At 36.5% G+C, this 10,152-nt stretch overlaps 1 long non-coding RNA gene across 1 annotated transcript; it reads right to left on the bottom strand.

Moving 5' to 3' along the window:
* Positions 1 to 214: 214 nt before the first annotated feature.
* LOC132609106 (uncharacterized) lies at positions 215 to 9,401 on the bottom strand. The gene is made up of 2 exons (XR_009570683.1): positions 9,224 to 9,401; positions 215 to 496 (listed from the first exon to the last, which is right to left on the bottom strand). It is a non-coding gene; the product is annotated as an uncharacterized LOC132609106 (long non-coding RNA).
* Positions 9,402 to 10,152: the final 751 nt, after the last annotated feature.

The raw sequence follows: 10,152 nt of genomic DNA, 5'->3' as shown, positions 1-10,152 counted from the left end.
CAATTTGATTGTCTTACTTTTTTTTAGTCGGTTTAAAAAAGAATATCTCTTTCCTTTTTTTACAACTCTTTAATTCCAACTTTATACATGACATGTGTAAGATGTCACGACCCAAATAGTCGTGAGTGACACCCACACTAAATCTCCTAGTGGGCGAACCATCCCCTTACCCAATTATCAAATCATTTAAACAATTATAAAACAATAACCAAAATTAAATCATAAACCCGTCTAGTCATGCCATAAATAAATTAAAGTGCGGAAATCTAACTATTACAACCCCAAAATCCGGAAGTCATCGTACAAGGACTCTAAACACAACTGTCTAAAGAATGAACAACTGCTTATAAATGTAAATAATGTCTGGAATGAAAATATACATCAAATAAGAAAGATCTTCAGGAGACATGGCAAGATTAAGAGTTCATCCTCTGATCTGAACGGGAAATAGCCCCAAGCTACATATAAGGTCTGGAAGATGTCTCTAGCACACAATCTGCACTCAAATAAAAAGTGCAGCAAGTTAGTATCAGTACAAACACTATGTACCGGTAGATATCATAGGCCGACTAAAATTAGCATCATGCATACATTCATAAAATTAACAAGGTAGGCAGATAGGCACACAACACATAACCAAACAATGTCATCAATAGAATAGACATCCAACACAGGAATAAGATAAGTCCAGCCACAACCATCAACAAGATTAGTACAAGTCCGATGCAATACAATGCAACAATGATAGTATCTCAACCGTGTACACACATGCCAACTGATAATGTTTACCCAATTAACCATGACCTGCAGGGGACCCATAGTGTCCATGTATCACTCGCTCCGGAACTGACCTCGGATCACGAGCCCATAACTAAACCACATCCTCACCCCCTGTAATCTCAACTTATTTCCAGTCCAACAATTAATATGGAATATGATCAGCCAACAATATCATGTCAAGAATTACAAGGCATCAAGCCACAAGTCATATTTAGACTCAAGTAAATTAACTGATCAACATAGTGAATATGTAATCGTCTCAATCAACAAGAAGAGTATATATGAACTCCTTCCTTCTTATAACACAACAATTAAACCTCCGATTTCAGTACATAAAGTAATGGCGACAAGCCCATAATGTCACACCCCAACCTTGGGGGGGTGTGGCCAGCACCCGGCACCAAAAGGCCCGAGTGATCCAATCGTGATGTCTGAACTCTGTAATATAAATCATAAGCTGACAAGGCCCAATAACATACATATGCATAACTGAGGCCGACAAGGCCAACAAAACACTTCAACACTAAATAATAGTCTGTAAGCCTCTAAGAGTACTAAAATGCAACAACTGGTCTAGACAGGGCCCCGCCGTACCCAACCCCATCTAAGTATATGTATATACATTCATGCATCTTATCTGATGACTCTGACCAGCAACTAGGGAGAATGGAGTATGGACATCCCTACTGAACTTTGGTACCCTACTGAGAAAGGTACACCAATCTGTCTACCTGTACCTGTGGGCATGATCACAGCGTCCCCAAACAAAAGGACGTCAGTACGAATAATATACTGAGTATATAAGGCATGAATAACAACATAATGAAAGTATGTAAGAAACATGAGATAGGAGAAGTAACCTGTACATCTGATTGCCTCTTAAGGCGGATATCATGCATGCTTAGCTTTTAAAAAAAAAACATTTTCATACATATATAATATAAGTGTTAGTGCTGCGGAACGTACAGCCCGATCCATAAATATTAGTGTTGCGGAACGTGCAGCCTGATCCATATATCATCCCGCGTCCGGGGCATCCCGCATCTGGGGTATCACCATAACCTGCCTACTGGAGTGGTGTGCACAATAGGTGTCATACCCGAATATATATATATATATATATATATATATATATATATATATATATATATATATATATATATATATATATATAAGTGCAATGCAAGACTGACCTCAGAAGAGATATCATAAGAAGAGTCGGAGTGACCTATCGTCGTTACCCTCCGACTATCATTATTGTCGCTACATTCTTTATCTTTTCAATTCAAGAAACAACACGTTGAGAATAGGAGATATACTTCAATAGTAATTATATAAGTGATAAAGGTCGGGTCAACTAAATAAAATACCATTAGCTCAACCTCAACATGAAGAATAACATAGTGAACAACCTTTTTCCAATCGACCAGAAAGATACGAGTTGCGGGAAAGTACTACTACACAAGCCATATATAAATCAAGGAAACTAGCTTCACCATTAGGGAGTGGAATCAACTCAACTTTAATGGAAAAAGTACCACGATGAACATTATACTTCTCTCGGTAAACAAAAAGGATAAGGAATGTGAGAAAATATTTCAATGTGAACTATTCATGAGAAGAAGTAAGGTTAATCATTTTGAAACACCCCCGATACATGTTTAATGGAAGACCTTTCAAATGATAACCAAACGGAATATGGAAGCATGGAGAGTTATTTTATACGAGTCATATAGGAAGTAGAGGTTAGCTCGTTCATTCTTGGATATGATCGACACAAGTCAACAGGATAACATTCCAAAAAAAAACGCATTTGAATTCTAGTCATGCCAAGAAAAGAAAAAAAAACCCTACATATCTTAACGACGAAGTTTTCCACGTTCCACGAGTCCTCGAATACCTTACGAATAATAACCTACATCATACGATCAATTTGGAATCAATTCCAAGTTCATAGCTTATGGAAATACTCATTGAGGCATTTCATCGAACAACTTGCGGGCGTAAGTTCGTAGGGTCATTTGTAGTTCAATTCCTCCATACAAAACTACCATTTTCTTTTCCCTTACTCCTATTCCTCATTATCATTCCATCCATAACTCCATAATTCCAAGAATTGCATTTAAACCACAAGAAACATCCCAAACAATCAAGTTCATCCATAAGAATTTATATGAGTTCATAAGAGTGGTATTCATGGGATTTTCTCCCCAATTTCTAAGTTAAATACTTGGAGAAGCTTAAGAGAATCATTAAGATGAGGAAAAATACCTTAATTTATGAAGAACATTCCGAAACAAAGATTACTTCAAGGCGAAGTTTTCATTCGAGAAGCAAAATAGTGAAGAAATCACGATTCCGTAATCACCATGTTGTTCTTCATGTTAAAGTTGACTGATTTGCACTTGGATTGGTTAGGATTCATGGGGGATTTATTTGAAGAGTATATTAGGGTTCCCTTGGTCTTTGAAGATGAAGAAATAGGGATAAAATCGTGAAAAGGTGATATATATACAAGGACAAAAATTAAGCCACCGACCAAAGTCCTCTGTCTCACAGAAGTTTGCACCCTTTTACGGAAATGCGAATATCTCTCTACTCCGACATCGTACCGACGAACGGTAAAATGATATGGAAACTAGACTCTTAGACCTTCAATTTGATAGGTAGATGATCCCTTAACTCCAAGTATATTGAGAGAAAAGCTCTAAGACATCTGACCCAAATTTCAGTGAAATTTACAAACTTAACTTGTGACGCCCTTTGTCAGCTTTCGTATTACAACTCGTTTGAATTACAAACTTAACAATCGAACATTATACGATTCAAAAACTTCATATCATTAATTTCTTAGCATGTGAAGCACTCCTCATCTTACCCAAAAGTACAAGTTATCGTATTCCCAACTTGCCGACTTTTGACGAAACTCATCCTTCTTTGATTCATTCACCCTCCAAACCTTCCGCCACTTACTAATATTATTTATACTCTTATAATAATCTATATTAATAAGCTCAATCCCTTTTAACCTCAAGATATTTTCTTTTGAACTTCCATCGACTAACTCATGATGCGACTTTAATGTGCAAAAAAATAAATCCGGGGTGTAACACACAAAACCAACCAATCAGTACCAACCTAGGAATTCCCAACCAGACTTTATGTCTGAAGACCTATGCATGCTTTCTCCCATCAATTCTATTACATATACATTCAACTAATCAAAGTCTAACTCAAGTAAACCATAACCTACCTCAAAGCCGAACTGGAATAGTGCAATTACTCCGCAATAGCTTTCCTCTTTCACAAAGCTTCAAAACATTCAAAGTCTAGCAACATAAGAGTAATGAATCATCTACTCAAATAAACAATAATTGGGGAAGAGAACTCAACTACTTCTACCCTTTTCAAATGGGTGAACTATCACTAAGTGTGAATTCATCATAAAATCAACCCCAACCATCATACTATTCCAATTCATGGGTTTTCTAATCAATTCATCCCCTTTCAAACAGTTTTTAGGCTAAAATTTCCATTTTTATTGGAACCCTAAGTCTCAATCAATAATTTCCACCATTAATAATCAATTTCTCACCCTAGGAAGTGATAATCTATACTCCTAGATGATTAAACAACAATAAAATCGATAACCCAACAATTATTCACGGGTTTGCAATTTCTAGGGCTCTAACCTTTTCTTCCTCCATTAAAGGACCCTTAATTCATGTACGAACTTACGAATGACAACGGAATCATGAACAATAAAAGGGTTGGAACTTACCTTCAATGGAGGACCCACCAAGACTCTAAGGAACTCGCCTCTTATTCTCTAAGGAATAGTTTTTAGTGTAAAGTGAGGAATGACTCGAAATTCCACAATATCAAAGTCAGTTCTGCCTCCCATCGACCGCTATCGATGTTCCGCTACAGCGGTCTCGCTATAGCAGGTATTGACCCGCTATAGCTGACCTCATTAAATCCCGTTTTCCCGCAGCGGCGAGCCTCGCCCGCTATGGCGGACTCGCTATAGCGGTAATACCACCGTTGCAGCGGTCCAAATCGACCAGTGAGCTCTGGTTTTTCACCCAAAATCTTAACACCAATCTGAGGCCTTACAGATGCGAACCAAACATGTACATATACATAAAAACACGTTACGGACTCAACCGTGGCCTCGGAATTTCCAACGAATGTCTAATTTACCAAGTCACCCCCCAACAGAAATAAGTCAAGTTTTTAAACAATGCACCAATAAAATCAAAGGCCTTATTTCATAATTCTAGCTCCTTAAATTATCACTAAACTCGCTCCTAGTTTCGAAAAGGACGGGGGGGGGGGGGGGGGGGGGGGCTAGCGGGTCATTACATAAGATCACAAAATTAAAGGACATTTTGGTACATTCTACGTATCTTTAGTTTAAGACCACAAGATTCAAGCTTGCCTAGTGTAGTTATCTCTCCTATGTGATTTGCGAGCTATTATACAGGAGCGGATTTACCTTGTGCGCACCCCAAAAGGTAGCGACTGCAGGTTCCTTGTCATTAAAAAAAAAATCACAAGATTCAAAAGTCCTTATTTACTTTCTTAAATTCTGTGTCAAGTCAAAACCAGACAAACAAATTGAAATGAAAGGAGCAGTCCATTTCTACTTCAATAACATATATTCACAAGTATTTTCTCCACGAATCAAAGAAACTTACTCTTTTTGAATTGTGTAAACTTTCTTCAAGTAGAATGTTTGAATTGTCAACTTACTAAATGCAGACATTTTTTTTGGGACAAAACGACACTTAAATTGGGACAGAGGGAGTATTCACAATTACTTTCTCCACGACGAAAATAAATTCAATACGAATCAAGAAACCTAAAGAAGAAGTGTAGCTCACCTCGCGATCAATATTGATAGTTTCAGCAGCATGACGCATAATGGAATGAACAAGTTTGCTTTTATTATACCTTTCTTCACAACCCTGACTATCTTCCTCAGACACCCTTCGTTTACTAAGATCAATATAACCTTGGTCTTTATCAACCCTTAGGACCATAACAGGCTCTATTCTACCGACTTTAATGAAACTACTAATACTCCTAATTGTCCGACGAGAAAGCTCAGAGAAAAGGATCATGCCTTCAATGTTATTGTATTCGAGGAGGGAAAATAGGCAACACTGTCATCCATGCTTTTGACTTGTAACATTACAGCTTGGTCTACTTCTGGATACTTGGACTCGTACATTCGACATTCTAGGTTCGGAGCCATGACTGAAGTGGGTTTTGTGTGTGAATGTGAATGGAACGAGAGAGAAAACTCTAGAATTGTGTTGCGAAATTTTAGCGAGCAGATGCCAGAAAAGTCTAAAATGGTCTCTTAAATAGGACAAATTTTGTGGGGCGCCATATTTTAATCCCCATTTAATCGGTGTATCTTCGTATGATCCAAGATTTAAATTTTAAGGATTTAATCTCAAATTTTTAGTATTGAACTCATTACATTTTAAATATTATGCGTTCGTATCTACTATATATAATTTTAATAATTTTTCACTCATAAATTATGCTCCGCGCAAAAGTTAAGGTTTCAATTGAAACCCCACTTATAAGGCTACATACACTTTTGTGTATCTTAATTAGGTTTTATTTTGCATAGAATATTTTGTTTCCCAACCGGTGTTTTGATATCCGTATTGGAGCCCGCCTATATTCGGATTCGTGTCGCTTAGGGTCCCACTCGGGGGTAAAATTACCTACCAAGGATTTTTCTATACTCATGGCTCGAACCCGAGATCTCTGTAAAGGAGAAGCAGCCTCATCCATTACACCACATTCTGTAGTGGTATTTTGCATGAATATCACTATAATTAATTTCAAATAAAAGTGTCTATTTCTTCTTAGTTATTGTATAATAGTATTTTTCGACTTTACAGAAATTGAAATATAATGCATTGAAAAAATTTCAAATATAAAAAGTTAGTTTAAATTAAATAAGTCTTGAAAACAATGTCAAATCACTATTATTGCAAATTGGGTTTGTTATATTTGTTGTGTTTTTAACAAATTGATGATAGGGTTTGTACTTTATGGTAAATGGAACTTATGTCTCAACTTTGAGCTTATTTTGGAGTAGATTTTTGGGTTAAATCGTGTGTTGGGTATTTAATTCGAAGAAAAGCTGGAATTTTAGCCAACTTTTACATTTACATGAAAAAATTAAAAGGATGCTAATTAAATGAATTTGTAAGATTTGTTGTTGTTTTGACAAGTTGATAATTGAGGTTTCTTCTTTATGATATATGGAACTTATGTTTTAAATTTGAGCTTATTTGGAGTAGATTTGAGTGTTGAATCGTGTATTGGATTTTTGAAATTCGATGGACAAAATTATAATTTTTTCGAAAGAAAAAAATGGAGACACACATGACTGAAATTTTAGTCAATTTTTACATGCACCACAATTCAATATGCCTGTGATAACTTTGGCAAGTCAAGTAAAACTTCAGTCAAAATGTCCGAAATATGGCCTTGTCAAGTCCATAACTTCAGTCAAAAATATTTGAACTTGCCTTGGCAAGCTATACTAAACTTCAGGAAAAAGTATTTGATATTTGATCTTCACAAGGCCTCACTTCAGATAAAAATATCTAAAGTCAGATACGAATTTTCAACTTCAGTCGCATACATCTGAAGTTTTTCTTGAAGCATATAAACTTTTCAAAAAAAAAAGGGTCGGCTTCGGATTAAAATTAAATGACGGCTTCAAAAGCAGGTATTTGTGCACTTCGCCCATTCTAATCTTTAAGTAAGAACTTAATGCTCTTTATCTCTATCGACTTTTACACAAAACCTTAATAAATAGCACATGAATTTCGCAATTGATAGTCGGGAGCATAAGCCTTTCATTATGCAAAAACTTAGTTGTAAGAGCGGGGTGGGTGAAATGGAGGCTCACCTACGGGGTGTTGTGCGATAAGAATGTGTTGCCAAGGCTGAAAGGTAAATTCTACAGAGTGGTGGTTAGACCCAAATTGTTGTATGGGACAGAGTGCTAGCCAATCAAGAACACTCACGTTCAGAAGATGAAAATAGCGGAGATGAGGATGCTCAGATGGATGTGTGGGCATACCAAGAGAGATATGATTAGAACGAAGTTATAAGGGGCAAGGTCAGAGTGGCCACCATGGCGGACAAGATGGGAAGCGAGACTGATATGGTTCAGACATGTGAAGAGGAGGTGTGAAGATGCGCCAATTAGAAGGTGTGAGAGATTGGTGGTAGCAGGAATGAGGAAAGGTAGAGGTAGGCCAAAAAAGAACTAGGGGGAGTTGATTAGACAAGGACATGACACAGCTTCAGCTGACTGAGAACGTGATCTTAGATAGGAAGATTTGGAGGTTCAAGATTAGAGTAGAGGTTAATAGGTAGTTGAGTATTGTCTCATTTTGTGTGGGAGAGTTAAGGGGCTAGCCTCCTCTTCTCCGTTTTTTAGTAGTATTATTTAGGTATCGCGTAGTTCCTTACTCTTCAGTGTGTATTACTATCTGTTGCTTCTATCTATTTTGTATCTTGATATTTTGTTGTCTTATTTTCCTTGAAATCCTGCATCGATTACGTTTCTTTTGAGCCGAAGGGTCTATCGGAAACAACCTCTCTACCCCACAAAGGTTGGGGTAAGGTCTGCACTGTTGGATTATACACTCTCTAGACCCAACTTGTGTGATTATATGTTGTTGTTGTTGTGTGACCAAGTTTGTATAATGGAATCATCCACTTCCCTGTATTCATATTCTTTTTCCTTCAATTACACTTAATGGAGTAATTAGATTCAACTGGAAATGAGGAAAATGAGGCCTCTGACCTTGAATGAAATAGCTTCATGCCAGTGAAGCCATGAGTATAAATTACCTATTGGCAGCACAATTCAATGCATGCCAACAGAGTTTAACTTGTTGCTAATAACTCTGCAATGGAGGTAGTTGTCACCTTGAAGATTTCAACAATTTCATGCAACCTGTTTTTAAATCTTACCACCAGACAGTCCCTAAAGTGTTTTACCTCAAGCCCCCGATCACCTCCGCCAACAATGTGCTCTCGACGTCCAAATTGTAGTCTAAGGGGAAATTAATTAATTTTTTTTTTTAAATATTGTGCTGTGCTATGAGGGATCTAATTAGATCCACCTGGATCTTTTGTTGTTATCCTAATTGTTGTGCTCTATTCAAGTTCTAGTTAGTTAATTCTACAGTGATTGAATCAATCAAGCACATAATTTATCCAACATGAAATTAATTAATAGGACAACCAGCGACACGAAGTGCGGTTTTCAACTTCAAATTAATTAGCAAACACGGAAAAGTCAATTACAGATGTGAAATATTCACACACTTATTGCCATAACAGAAGATAAGAGGAAAACAAGGGTATTATCTCTATATGATCAAAATCATACCATCAAGAAAAATCTTTCATAGCCGTCCGTCCAGGAGAAGCTCATGGTCATCGCTGGAGAAGAAGGAAGGGTATCCAGAGAGAGATATTTTTATTTCCTGCCAGATCTGAACAACAAGTACAAACTATGCACGTGTGTGGGGTTGGGTACATACAAATCTTATGTCCCACATGTACAGTGCACTGTGCACTTCACCTATCGAGTCCGGAACCAAAATGACTTAATAAAAAACTAAGTGAATTAAAATATCCCAACAAAAAAAATTACAAAACTATCTTGTAGTAAAATACTGCGCTAAAACAGTTCTCGGAGACGGAGCCGTTAACTGCTTTAGCGCAGTATTTTGTTGCGTATAGAAGCAGTTAAAAGAAAAAAAAATTATAACGCAGTAAAATACTGCGTTATAGAAACAGTACCAAAAAAAATGGCCAACTTTATTTTTTGCAACACTTAGTGTTTTTTTCCATACTTTGACCAATGATTAGTGTGTGTCAAGACTCTGAAACGTCAATATTTTATATAGAACTTGATATTTTTTTCTGCATACTATAATGTAGGCTAAATACATCAAGGATACGTAAACGTTCGGATCGTCGTTTTAGGAGTTGAAAAGGTACCCGAAGTAAGTTTTGTTTGGAAACTTTAGGTTTAAGTGTTCTATATAAATAGACGTCCATTTTTATTTGAAGACTTGTTGTCATTAGCTTAAAGTTTTTTATTTTTGGGGTTTAGATTTAAGTGTGTTATTTTTTAAAGCGTAACTTTATTTCGAATTTAAGCGATTTTTTGCGCTCGGACGTCCGATTTACGCAATGTTTTTTTGCAACATATTCAAAATAAATTTACGCATTAAAAAATAAACACTTAAGGAACACTTAGTGTTTTTTTCCATAAAAAGATCACAATATCTTATTTTAATAAATCTTTTC

The sequence above is a fragment of the Lycium barbarum genome, chromosome 9 (genome assembly GCF_019175385.1).
Source record: "Lycium barbarum isolate Lr01 chromosome 9, ASM1917538v2, whole genome shotgun sequence".
Classification (NCBI taxonomy): domain Eukaryota; kingdom Viridiplantae; phylum Streptophyta; class Magnoliopsida; order Solanales; family Solanaceae; genus Lycium; species Lycium barbarum.
The sequence above is the reverse complement of the archived record's forward strand: the minus strand, read 5'-3'. Positions and strand labels throughout refer to the sequence as shown.